Here is a 20252-nt window from a genome sequence, read left to right as displayed (position 1 = left end):
TCTCGAGCTCAGAGAAGAGCTCTGTGAGTAGCCGAGCGCATGGTTCCAGATCCTGGACAGGCTGCTGCAGATGGCCCTCCTAACTCACCCCTGGTTCCTGGCGCCCTGTAATCCAGTTTACCCTCAATGGCTTGGCAGCGAAGGCTCTTTCTTGACCGGCACCCAGTTCTCCAACCTCAGCTCCCTCTTCTTCCCTTTACTAAACTTCCACTCCAGCCACATGGGAACCACGTGTCCATTTCTACCCCTAACTCCTATGCACCTAATTCAGTCCCCAGCTTTATGCAGACAACCAACCCAGTCCCACCCATCCCCCCTTTCTCTGAACACAGGTCATCTGAGCAGACAGAGAGCTCAGCCATGCTTCCTGCCTCTCACACACTCCCCTTCCCACCGTTGTCTCCTCCATCCTTCTGGGTTAGGAGTGTCTGGTGCAGCCCTGCCTGGTCCCTCTGACATGTCGCCTTTGTCACCCCATGTCTCCCCTGGGCACCCTCCCTGGTGCATCCACCCAGGTGACTTGGGATGGAGGAGGCCAAGAGAACAGATCCTTGAAGCAGCAACTAAGGCCAAGGAATGAGGTCTGCCTGCCTTGGGGCTTTGACAGGACCAACCTGGATGCCAGGCCAAGTTCTCCACTGAACCCGAGATCCTGGGAAAGCCCTGGCTTGACACTTGATGGTGACTTAGAGTTCTTAAGGCCCTTCTCTCCCTGGCAGGTGGACATCAGGGCATCAACACCTTTGGAGGAGTGGGGCACGGTGGGCCTGCCTGGTCCCACCAAAGGAAAGTGAGTGGCCACCTGGGTTTTGCCCAGTGGTTGTCTGAAAATATTTTACTGAATAAAACTTTTCCCAACTGGCAAGAGTGGTCTAGAAGCAGATCTCTCAAATAAGAGAGGAAGTCCCTTGGACGTCAGCACAACTCCTGATGCCCTGACGCAGAGAAGCAAAGCCACCACCAGGATACCCAGGTGCACAAGGCCTCCGGCCCCCACTCAGATGGGAGAACCCGCAGCCTCTGGCGCCCAAAGCCAGAGCATGTGTGGGGGCAGTGTCCCCACAGGCACCTAAGATTAACCAGCTGGAGCTCCTCTTGAACAATCATCCTGTTCACGTACTGGAACTAAGTGGTGCATCTTTGAGCAGGTGGTCAGCGTTTCATGGTGAAGACGGAAGAGGGAACAGAGTGTTCTTGGCTGGGTTCTTCCCAGGTTTCCAGGCTCCTTGTCTGGATCTCTCAGCATGTGGCCCAGACACTTATTAGGGCAAGTGTGCTCCAGGCCTGACAGACTGGAGGCCTGCAGACCCCCTCAGCAGGCCGCTGCCAGCCCCTGAGTGACATGCATGGGGTGGGGGACCTCCCTGGAGTGACGTCATCACCTCCTGCGGTTCCACTGGTGCCTGGAAAAGGGATGTTTTAGAACGATCCATGGATTTACCCAAATCCCTTGTAAGAGATACTAAAATGGTTCATAGAGCTACAGTGGTTAAAACTGAAATGTTTTAAAAAACATTCTAATATATTTATTTTTTGAAAGTAGACTTTAGGATACACAGGAAATCAACATGTAACAAAAAGGGGCGGGGGAAACTCATTCCTTGAATAGATCAATAAACTATGAAAACTTCTGGCCAGTTTTACAAAGATAAGTCCACATAATTAGGGAGAAATATAGAGAAATAAGCCCAAGGCAGCTCCTGAAATCAAAACCTGACAAATCAGCAATGAAAATTTATATGGATCAGCCCTGGCTGGCGTAGCTCAGTGGATTGAGCATGGGCCTGCGAACCACACGATGGTGGTTCGATTCCCAGTCAGGGCACATGCCTGGGTTGCAGGCCGGTTCCTTGCAGGCTAACTACCAGCAGGAGATGCACAGAAGGCAACCATACATTGATGTTTCTCTCCCTCTCTCCTTCCCCTCTAAAAATAAATAAATAAAATCTTTTAAAAATTTTATATGGATCAATCTTTCCTACTTGTGAATATTGATATAAAAGTCCTAAATAAAATATTAGCAAATTTGATTCATCTGTGTATTAAGCCACAATTTCACTATGGGAGTGCAAGAAGAGCTTAAAAATTTGAGAAATTTAGTCTTGTAATTTATCACATTAATGGGATTAAACTCACAAGATTTTACACATTATTATCCTCACTGCTGCTCAAACTTTGATGTGTGGAAGAACGCCTGATGGGGCCCCTAAAAAATGCAGATGCCAACTCCTTAGGTCTGGGAAGAGACGGTTTCTAGCAAGCTCCTGGCTAAAAGCTGTGGGTTTAAGGACCCCACGTCTAGTAAAGAAAGGCAGGCTCCCGAGCCCCGCCCCCTCCAGACCAACTGAGTCAAATCTGCAGTTGAGCCGGATCCGGGTGATCCCAGCGCTCAGTGGAGAGGCAGGTTCAGAGGCAGACTTCCAGCGCAGCAATTTGCAACCGGTGTGCTGTAAGAACTTTTTTTTTTTTTTTTTTAAGATTTTACTTTTAGAGAGAGGGGAAGGGAGGGAGAAAGAGAAGGGGAGAAACATCAGTGTGTGGTTGCCTTTTGCATGCCTCCAACTGGGGACCTGGCCTGTGATCCAGGCCTGTGCCCTGACTGGGAATCAACCAGCGACCTTTCAGTTCATAGGCCGGCACTCAATCCCCTGAGCCACACCAGCCGGGCCTTTTTTTTATGTTTATTGTCGACACTATTACTGATGTCCTCATTTCGCCTCCTCCTGGGCCCACCTCCACCCACCCCTCCCCAAGAACTTTCAGAACATGCAACACCTGACTGTTTCGTCAGGGGCACTGACCTCCTCTCTCAGACTGTCACATAAAAACGTGATGACAGCCAGCCCAGCAATAGCCATCTGGTGTGAGTGAATAAAAATTATACCTGTTTTTTTGTCAGATCGGCAAAAAAGATATTTTTTGACGTGCTACAGAATTTAGTAATTAATTTATGTGTGCCATGAGATGAAAAAGGTAGAAAATTGCCACTCTAGCTCAATAGGTTTTAACCCTGAGTAGGTGCTATAATTACCAGGAGAGCTTTAGAAAACGTGCATGTTTAGGCCCCACTGCAGACCGATGAAATCAGAATCTGGATGAGAGGGAACCCAGGCAATAGTGTTTTTAAAAGATTCTAGATGATTCTAATGAAGCCAGTATTGGGAGCCACTGACCTAGGCCAGTGCTGAAAAGACACTGGATATAATTCAACATTCATCACTGACCAAAATGCTCAGAACCCCTAAACAGGAGGGTGAAATCCTTAAAGTGTGTTCCAGAAACCAACAGCAACCACTGTATTTAATGGAGAAAAAACAGAGGCAACCTCATTAAATCAAGAACAGAATGGAAATGCCCACTGTCTCTGCAGGTATTCAAAAGTTCTTGGTGTTTCAGACGATGGAATTAGGGAAGAAAAAGGAAGTCAGGATGTAAGTTGGAAAAATAAAGACCAACCATGATGATTTCCATGTAATATGATTATCCACCTAAAAAATAAAATCAGCTCACTAGAGAGTATCAAAACAATATGAAACTCAGGCTGCGTGGCCAGATACAAGGTAAACAAAAATCAAGAGCCTTTTTGTATATCAGAAACTAGTTACAAAACATCCTTTAAAGACTTTTTGCCCAATAGCAACCACACATAACGTATATCCTAAAACCGCTTCATTAAGAAATGTGTATGGCAATGTGACAAACTCACCAAGTGACAAAACGTTTGCCAAGGAGTAAACGAGGGAGTGAAGAGACACATCCTCTTTGTGGATGGAAGTATAAAAGTGTCAGTTCTGCCTCAAATTAATGAAGAAATTAGCCCGACTGGTGTGGCTTGGCTGGTTGGACATCATCCTGAAAACTGAAGGGTCGCTGGTCAGGGCAGGTGCCCGGGGTGTGGGTTCAGTCCCCTGTTGGGGGGTGGGGTATGTGAAAGGTCACCAATTGACATTTCTCTCCCTCTCTTCCCCTCTCTAAAGAGAAATAAATTCTTTTTTTAAAAGATTTTATTTATTTATCTTTAGAGGAGAAGGGAAGGAGAGAGGGAGAGAAATATCAATGTACGGTTGCCTCTCGTGCATCCCCTGCTGGGAACTGGCCTGCAACCCAGGCATGTGCCCTGACTGGGAATCGAACCGTGATCCTTTGGTTCGCAGGCCTGCGCTCAATCCACTGAACCACACCAGCCAGGGCAAATAAATCTTTTTTAAAAAGAAAGAAATTAATAATTTTTATCAGGAGCCTGATGTAAATTTAAAAATTTTTATAAAACATGTGCAAATTCATCCGGAAGAATAATTTTTAAAGCGGAGAAAAACAAATTTTGGAAACGGCAATTAATTGAGGAGACTTGACTTATCAAACATTTTTAATCAAGGCATAATTTACATACAACACAATTGATCCTTTTTAAGTGTACAGTTTGAAGTCTTGATAAGTGTATGCACTCTTGTGACCACCAACCCTGTGGAACATTCTCACCTTTCTGGAAGGTTCCCTGAAGACACTTTATGGTCAACCTTCCCCCAGCCCCCTCCTCCCCAGCACTGGGCCTGACCCAGGCCACCACTGGTCTGTTTTCCATCACGACAGATGAGTTCCACCTGTTCCAGAATTTCATCAGAGTGGAATCTTACAGAATGTTCTCTGTAGTGTCCAGCATCGGCGTGATGCCTATGAGATCCATCCCCTATCAGATATCAAAACAGGTTATTGTGCCCATAGTAATCAAATAGTGTCATGGCAGCACAGGAACAAACAGGCTGCTTAATGGAAGAGAGCAGGGGCCATCCAGATGGGACTCAAAGTTCAAGTGGGAGTTTGGGAGATGAAGAAGGGAGTAATTAGCTCCATCCGGAAAGTAGAGAGGGGCTGCCGAGTGCTCGTCCCTTGGGGAGATGAGGTGAGATTTCCTGCTGCTGATCTTGAGCTGAAATGAGTGACAGGTGGGTCATGTACAAAGACTAATCTATCAAAGAAGAAAACACAGGTAAAACATTTTATAATCTCGAAATCGGAGAGTTCTCTTTAAGCATCAAGCAAAAGCCAATTTGCATATAAAATAAGAGATTGATAAACTTGACCTATATAAACATCTGAAATGTCCACCTGGCAAATAAAATCATCTGGGGAAAATAGTTGTGATAAAAATAACAGAGAAAGAATGTACATATGCTAAATAGATAAGAAGCTACCAAAAATCAATTAGGCAAATATAAAGAGGAAAATAGCAAAGAACAGCTCACTGACTCAGGAAGAACTCCAAATGGCCAATGAACACAAGAATGGGGTTTAAGGAAATACAAATCACAACAATTGTTGAAGCACCTGATTGACTATTGTTAACTGTCTGACTGACTTTTTAAAAAATTAAGGTGTCCATTTTCAGTGTGCAGAACCATTCATATTCTGCAGAATGGCCGAGTGGTGAGCAGTGTTTGACAAAAATGCGCTCGTGCCACTCCACGTGGTTTCGCAAAGGCGGAGAGAGGAGGGTGAGGAGTTCTTACCTGGATTCTACAAATGAGGAGCCCGAGTCTGGAGAGGCTCCTTTCCCCGGGTCAGCCCGGGGGCTCACGGGTGCTTTTCTTGTGTTTGCTGCGCCACGGCTTTCTCAGAGCCAACGCGTTAGCTTTTTCCCCGGTGAATTCTTATCAGTTCAAAAGTCTTAGAATTATTAATGCTAATATATCATGTTCTCATTTCGGGGAAGATAAATTTCATGCCACTGGACTCTCCAATCTTGTTTCTTAATAAAACATTAAATCCATTTAAGGGGAAGACACAATTGATAGATTAAATGTCTTAGATAGACTGTGAAAAATGACTGCATCATATTACTTCTTTAGCATCGCAAGGAAGCCCTGAGTTAAAGTGCCAAAGAGATTCTCATGTATTTTTAAAATTTGTGAAATTAATTAATTGGTTAATCCACTTCTACAAATATGTGTTGAGTGCCCACAGGCCCTTTTCTTGATCGAGGGGATCGGGGTGGGTGAGCCAGGCCCAAACTTCTGCGTGGAGCAATGATTCTAAATTTACTTTTGACACATGACGAAATAGCGTTGGTGCTAGTTTAAGTATAAAGTAGATGACTGTGCTGCAGGGTCTTAACAATCCCGATAGCATGAAAAGCAGATAGTAACTACACATGGCAGTTTAAAGGACACACAGGCATTCCCCATCTCTGCCTGCTTTATAATAAACTTACAATTATAGGGGTGTCAGGTTGCCCTTAGAGGTTAGGTTTATATTTTTGTTCCTCTTTTTAAAAGGTTTCAGAAAGCCCCCTTGGTCTCATCCAGGGGTGGGGACCCCAACATCTGTCCACAGAACCAGGACATGAAAGGGAGCTGAGAGGACACAGTTACTTTGTAATTTAACACAGTTGGTTGGTTTTGTTTTTTAAATGGACACGAATTATTGGCTCATGTCAGACAAAAGCTGTGCGACCACCCAGGAGGTTTAGGCTTTCCCTACCTGTGCACCGCGCATGTGAGCTTGGCGAATGTGTCAGGTGTGAGGCCCTTGGACTTGACAGAAACTCAGCTGCGGTCCCTTCCGCGCTCTAAGGAGTTTCCGAGGGGTCCTGCACAAGACCTCTGCCGTGCCAGGTGGGGGTGGGCGTGTCAAAGCGAGTGACTCAGGCCTGTCCTTGTCTCCTGACCCCCATCCGCCAAAAGCCCACCCACGAGGGAGGGGGATTCACATTCCAGCAAAAAAACGACTTCGCACTGCCCCTTAGATCTGGCTCTCCCCGCCTGCCACTCCCCAGCTTCTCCGTCCCTCTTTTTTTCATGTTCTCTCCCTTTCTGGAGCAAAGCAAGTGCCCCTTTGTCTCGGACGGAACAGCTCAGCCAGCTCGGATGACTGTTCTCCAAAGCCCCGTTCCCACAGCGCATCAAGCTGTGTTTCTGTACAGACGGCTCCTCTCCCCAGAGGCTTCTGCTGCCAGCTGCTACACTAATAACAAGTTTGCTTCCTTTCACCTGACATTGAACCTCTGCAGCAGGAAGCACAACTGGACACGGACCAGCCATTTATTTGATAACCGCCGATAAGATGCAAACATTATATATAAGCCTCTGGAGACATACTTGAGTTCGTTAATCATGGATATTTCAGAGGTTAGCAGGTGGGGACCATCTCCAGTGGTAGCAAAACAACCCCTTCAAATTCTAGGGTGACTTGTCCACTTGAAATGGTGGAATTGAACCATGTGTGAATTATATCTCCCTAAGACTGTTACAGAAAATCTGCAAACTCTATGGCAGCTCTGAAATGTCCTCTTCGGACCAGCCCGGCCCTCAGGGCACAAGGGCTTCTTTGCTGCTGCTGCTGCTGCTGCTGCTGCTGCTGCTGCTGGAACGAGTTACGTAAACTGGTGGCTGAGACCTTGCCCACTCCTCTTGCAGGTCTGTGGGTGGGAAGCCTCCCGTGGCCTCCCTGAACTCAGGGTGGCACTCCTTGCTGGAGGCCCTAGGGAAAATCTGCTTCCTTGACTTTTCCAGCTTCTAGAGGCCGCCCCCATTTTCCTTGACTCACAGCCCCCTCCTCCATCGTCACACCCGCAGCCTTGTGTCTCTGGGCCTTTCTTCTGCAGCCACGTCTCCCTCTGACTCACCCACATGTCTCCCTTTTCCACTTTTAAGGGCCTTAGGATTGCATTAGGCCCACCAGATAATCCCAGGGCGCTTCCCCAGATCAAGGGGCCAGCTGTTCTGGTCAGGTGGAATGGAGCATTAAACCGAAGGCACCGCCCCTTCTCCAGCGCCCCCACCTGCTGCAGGAAGGCCCAGGATTCTGTTGGCCACAGTGCAGGGGAGACACAGCCACCAAGGGGGCCCAGTCCCCTGCATGGGCCTTGGGACTGGATTCAAGCTCCAACCCCTGGGAGCCAGGGCAATTATGTCCCAGCCCCTAGGCAGTGTCTGGGACACTTACTGTGTCTGCCCCCTCTCTCTGGGGAAAGTAAATCCTGCCCCAAGCCAATCAAGTGCATGCCAGCCGCATTGGGGTTGTGTGCCCATCACAAGGCCCCTGAACTCCAGTCCTAGCGAGCTGGGCTGAGGTGAGTCCGGGACCCCAGCTGGGCTGGTTGGGGTCCATCCCTGGGAATTTTCCTTCTGGAGTGCCTCCCTAACCTGCAGTCTCTCGCTCATGGTGGAGTTGGGAGGGGACACGTGTGGGAATTGCCAAGCTCACAGTGCCGGTGGGTCTGAGAGAACCCTCTGACCCTTAGCGAGAGCCCGAGAGTTGATCAAGGAAAGCCCCTGTGGCCTTGGCGATGCTGATTCCCAGGAACGCACTGCCCCCTGCCACGCCCACTGTCTGTCTCCCCCTGGTCCCTGCCCTGTCTGGGAGTTCTCCTTTCTGCAGCCAAACCGACCCTTCAGCAGACAGGAAGGGTGTGCGCTGGGCCCCAGTCTCAAGAACTCCTCTTGCTCAAGCCGGGGAAGAACCTGAGAGCAAGGGCCAGGGGCAGGCAAAGGACAGGCCTCAGGGGCCCCCGGGGCAGAGGAGGCACCAGCCTTGGGGAAGAGGGTCTCCTCCCATGTTTGGGGAGCCAGCCCCACAGGCCCAGGGCCCAGCTCTCATCTTCTGGGTGGGGACTTTGCAAGAAGAGGGTTTTTGACAGAAGGTTTGTAAAAATGCCAGTAAGGGCCCAGGCTCTGAAGTGCCCAGTCCATCTTTGCAGCGGTCTGTGGTCTGTGGCTGCCTCTCAGAAGGACATCGTGGGAATGGTCCTCCAGGAGTGAGGTGCTTTGGGTCTTTTTGTTTTGTTTAAAAAAAAAAAGCTATGACCCCAGTGCAAAAACTTGGATGATCAAAAATCATCAGAAAGGCCACCCATAAACTACTGTTGAGAGGTGGAAAAATGCTGGTTTTAATGATTTCCTAGCATGCTGTCTAGTACGACAGATGCAAGAGATTAGAGGAGATGAACCCAATCAGTGACCCTCAGTGTCGCCTCAGAAACAGCGGCAGCGGCACCTGGGAACCTGTTATAAACGCTCACTCTCAGGCCTCATCTCAAACCTTTTCAGGAAGAAGCCCGGAATGCGGCCTGGCCCACTGTGTTTTAACAGACCTTGAGAAGCTAGTCTGGGAACCACCATTTAGAACCTTTGCAATCCCACGCAGTTCTGCCCTTTGACCACTAGAGGGAGCCAGCAGGCTACGGTATCCCCTGCCAGACCTCCTCAGACATTTTTGCTTTTTTTGTTTTTTGGATTTTTTTCTTTTCTTTTTAAAAATTTAATTGTTGCTCGAGTACAGTTTTCTGTCTTTTACTCCCATCCCAGCCAACCCTCCCAGCCCTCCCCACCTCCCTCCCACCCCACCCCCATTTTTTTCTTTTTGAATAAAGAATGACTGAGGATTTGCTGAACACCATTGGCTAACTTTAAATGCCATCACGTTTGGGCCAAGTGGAGCTGCCATTCTAGTCTTGCTGAGCTGCGGCCAGTGTGTTTCATGGTGTGGAACGTGGTTGATAGTGCTGGTTTTGTCTGAAACATAAAGGAATGTGAAAGCATCAAGGTTGGCAACCAAGCTTACCTACTTCCCAATAAAAGTCTATGTTCTATAAAAAGCGGGATACAGCTGCACTGTGACCCCTTCCCCCCTTTCCTTTTTCTGCAGCCCCGGACCTCTTACCCCAGGGGCAGGTCCCCTGGCCCCAGGGCCTGGCTGTCACTGTGACCACCTTCCTCCCCTCTCTGGTTACCTCTTTGTTTGTAATTTTCCAACCTTCTGTGCGGAGATGTAGTGTACAGACAAGAAGTGTAGCCATTGGAGGCGTTTGATGTGTTTTAAGTTCATTGAATTTTGGCAAATGTAGCCACCATCATGGAGTTTTTAAAATACATGTAATAGGCCCAGTTATTTGTGTCTCCACTTTAAACACAAACTTTGGCGGCTGTCTTAGCACCCAGGATCCTCTGAACTCACCTGTGGGACAGAGGGCTCCAGGCACCTTGTGGCCTTTCTTAAAAGCATCCCAGAGGAGGCCAGGGTCCAGGAGAGACGCAGTGGATCCAGCTTCCGGCTGTCTCCCTCCCAGGGCTTCAGCTTTCCCCTTCATATCTCTGAGTCCCCTTTTCTGAGGACAAGTCAGACCTCACAATTTGCCTGGGTAACTTGCAAAGCCCTTATGCCTCCCCAACAGACTCAGGCCTTGTATGTTTTTTGAAACTTGCTTGGAACTGAGTGGTTACCCAGGACTTGGCTGTAAGTGTGATTTATTCATTGGACAAATATTTATTGAACACTTATTGTTTAGTCTCTAGATACGGGGTTTTCAGTGAAAACAAGACAAAATCCTGCCTCAGTGAAATTTACATTCTAGAGGGAAAGGCAAGTGATCATGTCAGAAGAAAAATAAAGCAGGGCAGGGTAAGGGGGTAACCTGTGTGTGGGGTGGTAAGGTAGGAAGGTATTCTAGATAAGATGGTCAGGAAGACTTGTCTGAGAAGTTGGCATTTGAGCAGAAATCTGAATAAGTGAATCCACCAGGAAGACATCTGCGGAAATGGCTGTCCAAGCAGAGAGAACAGCAAGTGCAAAGGCCCTGGGGTGAGCACGGTCGCTTGGGTTTCTGTGTAAAGAGAGGGGCATAAGACTAGAAGGCATGGAGACCTACCAAAAGTCTCTTGTGATTGTCCAAGCAGGAGACTCACGTGGCTTGAGCAGGCCAGAGGGAAGCTGCAGCCAGACCCAGGTGTTCTGGGAAGACAGGGTCAACAACATTTGCTTCTGCACCAGGTAAGTTAGAGCCCCGGTACATAGAGAGGTGGCTTCAGGTATCCTCCTCAAATTCTGTTTTTGTGAGTTCTGCATCTTTTGAAATTTTTAAAATTCTCCTTTTTGAAATAATCTTCCTATTTTTAAACTAACAGATTTATTGAGATATACTTCACATACCATGCAGTTCTCACATTTAAAGTATATGCCCTGGCTGGTGTAGCTCAGTGGATTGAGCACGGGCCTGCAAACCAAGGGATCATGGTTCAATTCCCGGTCAGGGCGCATGCCTGGGTTACAGGCCAGTTCCCAGCAGGGGACATACAAGAGGCAACCATGCATTGATGTTTCTCTCCCTCTCTCCTTCCCTTCCCCCTAAAGATAAATAAATAAAATCTTTAAAGTGTGAGGGTGAGTGGTTTTAACATTCGCAGAGTTGAGTAGCCATCACCACATCAATTTTAGACTGTTTTCTTAATCCCCCCAAAGAAGCCCACATTGACTAGCAATTACCCTCCACTTCCCCTCACCCTCCCACCACCGACTGAGACAACCACTCAGAATGGGCTCCATTTCTATGCGTCGACCTACCCTGGACCTGTCATGTGGGTGGAGTCACGCAGTGTGTGGCCTCTTGCGTCTGGCCTCTTTCACTTGGCCTGATGTTTTTAAAGTTCGTCCACGTCGTACCATGCGTCAGTACTTTATTCTCTCTAAGTTGCCAGATAATAGCCCATTTAATGACTAGTCCTCTTTTTGTTCATCCATGCACCTGCTGATGGACCTTGGGTTCTTTCCACTTTTGGGTTATTATGAACAAGGCTGCTGTGAGCACTTGTTTGTACACGCACCCACATGCCCGCCAAACCTCTTCATTGCAAACAATGTGAATATAACCGAAACATATTGAAATTAATAAGTCAGAGTCTCCCGAAATCCCCCATCTAGAGATACTAGCTGTCACCATTTTGGCAAACATCCTGCCAGATGTCACCCACTTTCAGCCTCAAAAAATGACCCAAACCTTCTCCTTCAGTTTAGACCCAGCCTCCCTTATTTTTAAAAATATATTTTATTGATTATGCTATTATAGTTTTCCCAATTTTTCCCTCCCCCTCCACACCTCTCACTCCCCTCTCCCTCCAGCATGTACCTTCCTTAGTTTATGTCCATGGGTTATGCATAAAAGTTCTTTGGCTTCTCCATGTCCTATACTGTTCTTAACATCCCCTGTTGATTTTGTACCTACCATTTATGCTTCTCATTCCCCGTACCTGTTCCCACACTCTCCCCCTCCCCTCCCCCCTTGCAGCTGATAACCCTCCAAATGATCTCCATGATTCTGTTCCTGTTCTGGTTGTTTGCTTAGTTTGTTTTTTTTTTTAGATTCAGTTGTTGATAGTTGTGAATTTGTTGACATTTTTATTATTCATAGTTTTGATCTTCTTTTTCTTAAATAAATCTCTTTAACATTTTACGTAATGGCTTGGTGATGATGAACTTCTTTAGCTTTACCTTGTCTGGGAAGCACTTTATCTGCCCTTCCATCTGAATGACAGCTTTGCTGGATAGAGTAATCTAGATGGTAGGTCTTTGTTTTCATCACTTGGAATACTTCTTGCCAGTCTCTTCTTGCCTGCAAGTTTCTTTTGAGAAATCAGCTGACAGTCTGATGGGAACTCCTTTGTAGGTAGCTCTCTTTTTTCTTGCTGCTTTTAAGATTCTCTCTTTATCTTTATTCTTTGTCATTTCAATTATGTGCTAAATTAGAGAAGTTTTCTTTCATTATTTTTTCAAATAAGTTTTCAAATTCCTGCTCTTCTTCATCTCCTTCTGGCACCCCTATGATTCGGATATTGGTACCTTTGGAGATGTCCCAGAGGGTCCTAATACTATCCTCATTTTTAAAAATTCTTTTGCTATTCTGGTTGAATGCTTATTTTTTCCTTATGTTCCAAATCATTGATTTGAATTCTGGCTTCCTCCCCTTCACTGTTGGTTCCCTGTAGATTCTTCTTTATTTCACTTAGTGTAACCTTCATTTCTTCCTTCATGTTGTTGCCATACTCCATGAGTTCCTTGAGCATCCTGATCACCAGTGTTTTGAACTCTGCCTGTAATAGGTTGGTTATCTCCATTTTGTTCAGTTCTGTTTCTGGGGTTTTGTTCTGTCCTTTCATTTGGGCCATATTTCTTTGTCTCCTCGATTTGGCAGCCTCCCTGTGTTTGTTTCTGTGTATCAGGTAGAGCTGCTCTGACTCCCTGTCTTAGTAGAGTGGCCGTTATAGAAAAGGCACCTGCGAATTGTGTGGGGCGGAGCCTTAGGTAATCACCGAGTGGGGCAACCTGCTTCACTTCTTTGTAGCTCTGTGTGCGGGGAGGGCTCAGAGGGGGGACAGTGCTGCTTTCTGGCTTCTGGAGGTTTTCCCGGCACTTGCTGCCTTTCCAGTCACTTTACCCACTCCCCATATGTGACTGGGACTCTTCCAGCTGTTGCCTTGGTGCTAAATCCCAGATTGGGTGGGTCTGCATGTGTTCTAAGACTGTGTGGGCCTTTTAAGTGGGGTCTCCTGAAAATCCAGCAGTTAATTCTGCTACCCAACACCCACTGGTTTTTACAGCCAGAAGTTATGGGGTTATATCTTCCCGGCGTCGGAACCCTGTGCTGTGTAGTCTGGCCTGGGGCGGGGATTGCTGGCTCCCAAGGTGTCCCTCCCAATTTTTATCCACCACACATGAATGTGGGACAGCCCTTTCTGCAGCCTCTCTGCCTGTCTCCACGTCTCCGCCCATCCTACCTGTCTGTATGAATGTGGCTTCTTTAAATCCTTGGTAGTTGGACTTCATCATCTGGATTTTCTGATGGTTCTGGGTGTTACTTGTTTCGAGGCTTAGTTGTGATTTTCTTTGTGGTTGCGTGAGGAGGCAAAGTGTCTGCCTGCGCCTCCGTTTTGCTGGGAAGTCAGTCTGCCCTATTTTCAAGGATCCTGCGGGAACTGACAGCATCCCCCGACAGTCCTTCCACGGAAAGCCCTGGGGGCTCTTTGGGCCCAAGCTGCCCATGCGCGGGTGTGTGGGTGCATCTCAGGGCCTGGGAAGACAGTATGAGCATATATATAATCTTATAGCTAATTTTATTAACATGAAAGTGCTTGTATTTAATAAATAATTATACCCCAGTTTTTACTGATGGGTGCTTGAGCCCACGTTCACCCGGGCTACTTTGGGTGATGAAAAGGAGGCCGGTCCTGAGCAGCAGGCCGCCCTCCCACAGGCACATCCATGGGCTCCCAGCCTGTCCCCGATGTCTGAGCCCAAGGTCACCGCCACTGCCTGCCTGCCTTGCTCTTTTTGCAACCACCCAGAATCCACACCAGCAATGGACTCTGCCTGTCCAGGGAGGACACCAGGGCCGTGTCCGCAGACGAGATGACAGCAAGCTAGGAGAGGGAGCCCTGCGGTCTTCGCAGGGTTCAAAGTTCCCCGGGCCCCCCCCCCCTCACTCACCGCGAGCACCCAAGCCTGCAGTCCACGCCCCAGTCATCACGCGCGGCATCTTGATGCCCCCCAGTACCCTCGACTTTAGCTGCCTTTGTCCCAGAGGAACCCTCGATCCTTCCAGAGCTGTTGCATGTCCCCTAGTGTCCACGTAGGTGTGGAGCACCTTCCCTGGCCCTACTGGACGGTACAAACAGGACACCTGGAACATTGTTTCTGTCCTGCTCCCGTCTGAAGCCTCACGGTGGTCACAGGGCTCCACAGCAGATGAAAAGGAGTGGGTGAAGACCTCGGAGGGATGCCTTGGAGAGGCGGGAGCCCTGGAGATGACAGGTCTGTCCATTCTCCAGCTCCGCACCTGTGGTCCCTGGGTCAGCGGCGTGCTCCTCGTGGGATGAAGCACAGAGCCAGGGCTGCATGGAGCCAGGGCTACACGCGTGTTGGTGAAATGAAAGGGCTGGCCGGCTCCAGCACCATGCGCAGCACCCCCATCCGCCCCTACATGTGCACCACCCCCAACAAGCTGCTGAGGGGAGCAGGCTGCCAGGCGACAGGCAGACGGTGGAGAAGCCAGCCCAGACCTGGAGGCAGTAAGTGTGCAATGGGGCCTGGCCTGGGAAGAGGGTTAGAAAGGAGAGTCCAAATATCTGGTGGAAATGGGGCCACAAAAGGAAACCTGAAGAAATTTCGAAGAGTGCATGTTTTGGTGCTTTTGATAGTCAGGGAGAGGGTCTGCAGACTGTGTTCATGGAGACCCAGAAAGGGCGGAGGAGGCTGGGGAAGCAGGCAGGCTGAATTCTCCATCTCTCTCGTGAAGGAGCCTGAAGTTACTGTTTGTGATGGTGATTTTCATAGTAATAGATAAACGTGGGTTTACTAATTTCCATGGAAAACTCAACAGAACCACTGACAATTTAAAAGCAGAATGTCACTTTCCAAGTCATTGCAGAAGAAAAAAGCCAGCACAACAGTCTGCAGTGAAAAAAAATCAAATAAAAAGGAACAGAAAAATGAAAGAACCATAAAACGCAGGTCAACATTCAGGTGACGCCAGCCCAAGCGTAAGCAATAAAGACAATAAATGGAAACAATCTAGGTTTCCTTATTAAAAGGCAAAATGCCTCAAATTACATGTATTTTGATTCAGTATCTCATAAATATACCTACATTAAAAAAATATACACAATGGGAAAGAGTCAAAGCTACCGAGCCCAAATGGAAGTGAAGTAGCGCGGATAACACTCCGATCACATCGGATGAAACCAGGAACGGGGCTTGGCGTGGGTGGGTGCCGGGCAGGCGCACTCTGTCCCAGCCACCTGGGTCTCCTCCAATCCGGGCTCCAGGGAGGAGTCCCGGAGCGAGGTTGGCTGCGTGACTTGTTTTCACCAATTCAGAAAGAGTATGTCTCAGGTGTCCCCTATGGGTGGGGACCTTGGGTGCTTCATCTGCTTGACCTGCTGGCAGGCTCTCTTCTCTGCTCCATGGATGGAGGAAAGGCCCTGGGTGGGGGGAGCTGCCCGGGGGGCTGACCAGATCCACAGTGCACTCTACGTGGCCAGAGAGAAATCTTTATTTTAAGCCACCGGGATTTGGTTGTTCGTTACCACTGCCAACCCTCATATATTGCATCTCATACATATATTAATACTGAACCTTTATGTAATAAATAAATAACTACTGTATAACTATTAAACTATACAAATAAATAGAAAAAACCAAAGCATTGCTTTTTTCTAATATCAATTCTCAATCTTTAGTGAATCAAATAGAGAGAGGGTCAGAAGGTTTGGACATGGTAATATAAAAGGTAAATGGGTTAAAAAATTTTTATAGAATTTTGAAAATGCAAACAGATATTCATCTTACTTTCAAAGTATCCATGAAACATTTATAAAATTGATTAAAACATAGGAATGAATAATTTAATAAGCCAGATATTGTATAAGCACTGACACTAACCTCAATAAAGCTAAAATTAATAATATAAATTAAGCAACAATTAAACCCCACTTTGAATTGTTTGATGAAAAAATCCAACAGACTACATAGAAGATAAAAAAATGAGACTGCAATATATCAGAACTTTGGGTTATGAATGTGCCGTACTCAGAAATAAATGTTCAATTAAGAATTTAGAAAAGGTACAGAAAAATGTTAGGGAAACCAATATAAACAACAGTATTAAGTAAAAAATACACAAGCAAAGATAAACAGATCAGAAAATAGCAAAATAACAGAGTTTAAGAGCTTGTATCCTGGTATTTTGAAAAGGTAAAAAACATTAATGAAATAGGGAACCTCTGCTCCTTACAAATCTAAAGATAATTTGTTAGCAAAAGCAGTTTCTGGCCCCAAAGCTGTTTGGGGAGAGGGTCACACGTGCAGGAAGGTGTGGATGTGACCCCAGACTGGAAGGAACGAGACTAATAAGGTGCCGGAGAGAGAAACACCCAACCCAGCCTCGGCTTAGGGCCCCTGCCCCCGGGCCTGGGTCAGGATCCAGCTAACAGGCAGCTACCCAGGATCTCGGCTCCACGCAGAGCTGACCGGAAGCTGGCCAGCCCCTCTCTGACCTCCCAGGTGATGTTCTGTAAACATCAGGGCTTTTCCTGCCTTTTCTGATGTTCCGCCACTGTCCCAACATTTTTCTCGTACCTTCAGGATTTGCAGGGGACAGGCCTCCGAAATGTGTTTGCAGAAGGACCTGGAAGGAAGTTTCAGGAAGCTGTGGTACTTTCTACGTGGAATGCAGGGGCCATGGTTTCTAGGACTGAGGAGCTGAAATGAAAAGGGAGCAGAGTGGGAGAAAAGGAAGACAAGGTGACGAGACGGGAAAAGAACGAGATGTGGGAAACTTGCAAAGGAAGGAAAACAAGCAGAACCTGCAATGGTGGACCCAAAGGTGCCCGGGAGGCAGTTCAGAACAGAACAGGTACAACGGAAGATCAAGTCAGGGATGCGAATACGAACTCAAATTCTGGAACAGGACAAAGAGTAGATGAGGTGGGGGCAGGAGTCCACCTGTGCTGGGGGTCAGGCAGCTGCTTCATGTGGGTCAGTCCTGGGGAACAGGCAGGGGGGCTGGCCATGTGCCCCTTCTGCTCCTGAGCCTTCCCTGTAGAGACGGCGTCTGCCCGGGGCCTGGACCGGGACGGGCAGAGAACACCAGGCAGCCCGCCACCAGGGAGAGGACCCTTGCCTGGCGGGGCATGGAGGGAGGACCGGAGACGCGCCAGACGAGCTCAGTGAGGGTACGGATGTGGGCCTGCCCCCAGAACCTGAGCTGCCCATCATGCAGTGGCCACACTTCTGACCCAGTCAGTCCTCTGTGTCCTGCAATCAAGATGTGGGCCTGGCTCTGGGAGGAGCTATTGGCCTTCCACCTGCCAGGGAGGGCTATTGCCCCTGCCTAAACCAAGGCCCTTGAGACTGTGGAGTCTGTTTGTCTCCTGGCCGTCCTGACCAGCCAACCTCAGCCAGCCCCTTCACGGGGCTCCCCTGTCTGGGGTCTGGTGGGCTCCCCTGTCTGAGGTCTGGTGGGCTTAGCCAAGGTGGCACCACAGAGAGACAGGGTGTGGGGGGAGCGGGGGTTGGGGGTAGTTCTCCCTCCTTCTGCCCTGTTTTGGTGACGCATCCTGCATGCCACACAGTCCCCTCAGGGTGATGCCTCCACTCAGCTCCCACTCTGGGACTTTCCTGCCTTCACCCCCATGAAGACACTGGCTTCCTGTGGGGCTCCTGGGTCACCCCTGCTCTCGGCGCCTCTGGGAGCCATCAGAGTCAAATTCTGTTCTGAGGGGGCCCTGAGCATTGCTCCCTAACTGAGGGTGGGGGCCCCTGGGTCTACACCCTGTCTGACTGAGCTGACAGCTCCTCCCACAGAGGAGCAGGGCTCGGGCCTGCCCAGGCCCTGCAGAGCCCCTGCTGAAGGCCCCTCTGGACCAACCCTGGGGGTCCGTGGCTGTTGGGGGAGGGCTGTCCGCATTTTGAACAGTGAGGGGAAGGCAGGCTCCTGGAGTGGTATGCCTGGCGTGTGCCCTGGAGGCCCTGACTCCCCCATCACCTCGTGGTAGTGGCTGGGGTTCCTCTCTAGTGCCTGGCATGGGTCTCTCCTTCAGGTGTGTCTGAGAGCTGAGGTGGTGCCCTGGGCCCAGTCTGTGGGGCCTGGGCTCCTCTATGTCACCAGCTTCGGTGCCGGGGAGCCTCGACCAGGCTGCTCTCGACTCCTCTCCGTTCCCTCCACCCTGAATCCCCAAGAACTGGGCACCTCAGAGAAGGGAATGGCTCCCCCTGGAACACCCCGAGACCCTCTTTGCCTCTGTCCAGCCTGGGGCCCTTGGCAGGGAACCCTGTGACAATGGAGAGGTGCCACCCTATCCCCGGAGCCATCCCTTCGAACTGGTCCTGGCTGCCGAGAAGCTGCAGGTTCTCCAGGCGGCTTTGGAGGGGGACACGCTGGTGGAGGGGGGGAGGCTGGAGCCCAGGCCAGAGGGCTGGGAGCTCTGGGGTAAAAGCACCTGGGCAATCTTTGGAAGTTTCAAAACGTTTCCCGTTCCTTAAGGAATATTGGTCGATCCTTCCTGGCTTTCCAGCAGAAAGTCCTGGCAGGGGTGACGTCCGCATCGCTGCCGAGGACGCCGGCTGGGGGCTTTAGGCTGGCGTGTCGAAAGCAAATTGGCTGTCCAGCAACATTCCCGCCAGCAGGTTGGGGGCTGGCCTCCTCCTGGCCGGGCCTGAAGTTGGCAGGAGAGGGTCATCTGTGTTGCTCTGTTGTCCCAGGGCTAACTCACACATGCAAGTCTCTTGGCAGGACAGCAGGTGCAGCTTAGGCCCAAGGGTCCCAGTAGCCCCAGGTTACCAGCAGCTCAGGGACTGTCCCGGGGAAAACCTTTAGTTCCTGGAGGTGGCTCCCCGAATCCCACCTTTACCACTCCTTTGTCTCTGGGCTTTGGGAGAATGTGACTGACCAGCTTCTAGCGAAGTCCCAAGTGTGCCTGCCTGCCTCTTCCCACTCGCTCCTGCTTTTGTGGTGGCCCAGCCCAGGGTCTGCACACGGCACAGGGAGGCCTGGGGGCTGGACGTTCACCCTGACTTACATGGGTACCCGAGTTCCGAGCCACAGAAGCAGGGTGAGTCCTGGGAAGAAGAGAGCCCCACCCAGTCCCAGGAAGGGCGCCCAGGTGTCCACGGGGGCAGTGGTGGAAGCTGAGGAGGTGGGAAGACCTGGAATCTTCCCCAGTCAGAACACGTCTTAAAAGCAGTTTCCTCTCCTGGGTTGGGTCACGGTGTTGGCCCCCCACTCATATGACAACCTGCCGCTGGAGTGTGACTTGGGAACAAAGGTCACAGAGCTCAGATGCCAGCAGAAAGGCCAGGCCCCTGCCACCTCCCTCAGTGCTGAGTTTCCTCTGGAACTGCTTAGCTGGGCCTGTGACGCTGTGACCTCGGGGCCACACAGCTCCCAGGGTCTCTGAGCCGGGTCAAGCCCACTTGATACAACCAGCCTGAAAGGCTCTTAATGGCCCCGCTGTCACCAAACGGGGACAGGAGACACACGGGGGAGGCTGTACGAGAGTGTTGCTGTACCAAGGATGTAGTGAGATGATCTCAGAATTACTTGGAAGTTTCCTGCAGGTTCTAGGAAAAGGGTCTCCGAGTGTCCACACTCTCACATTTAAGGGGCACAGGGCACAGGAACCACAACTGTGAGGGGCTGCAACTGGAGAAAAAACATCTCCCCCCTTCGAACGGCACAGTCTCGGGTGCCCGGCCTCCGCTCTGCCTTCCCCACCCCCTCACGGGCCTTCACTCTGAGCTAAAAACCACCAGCAGGTACAGGTCTACACGGCACTGCTGGGATTGGAAAGGTGCCCTGAGCGATTCTGCAAGATGCACAGAAACGTCTAGGTCTCCCCACACGAAGGGGGGTTTCCAGTCCCTCCTTAGTGACAGAGAGAAGGCTCCAGAGAATCAGAGGTCCCTCCCTCAGCTAAATGCAATTTTAACTT

Source organism: Sturnira hondurensis, unplaced genomic scaffold, assembly GCF_014824575.4.
Source record: "Sturnira hondurensis isolate 20B ecotype Veracruz unplaced genomic scaffold, ASM1482457v3 Scaffold0014615, whole genome shotgun sequence".
NCBI classification, from domain to species: Eukaryota; Metazoa; Chordata; class Mammalia; order Chiroptera; family Phyllostomidae; genus Sturnira; species Sturnira hondurensis.
This window is presented reverse-complemented; position numbering follows the sequence as displayed.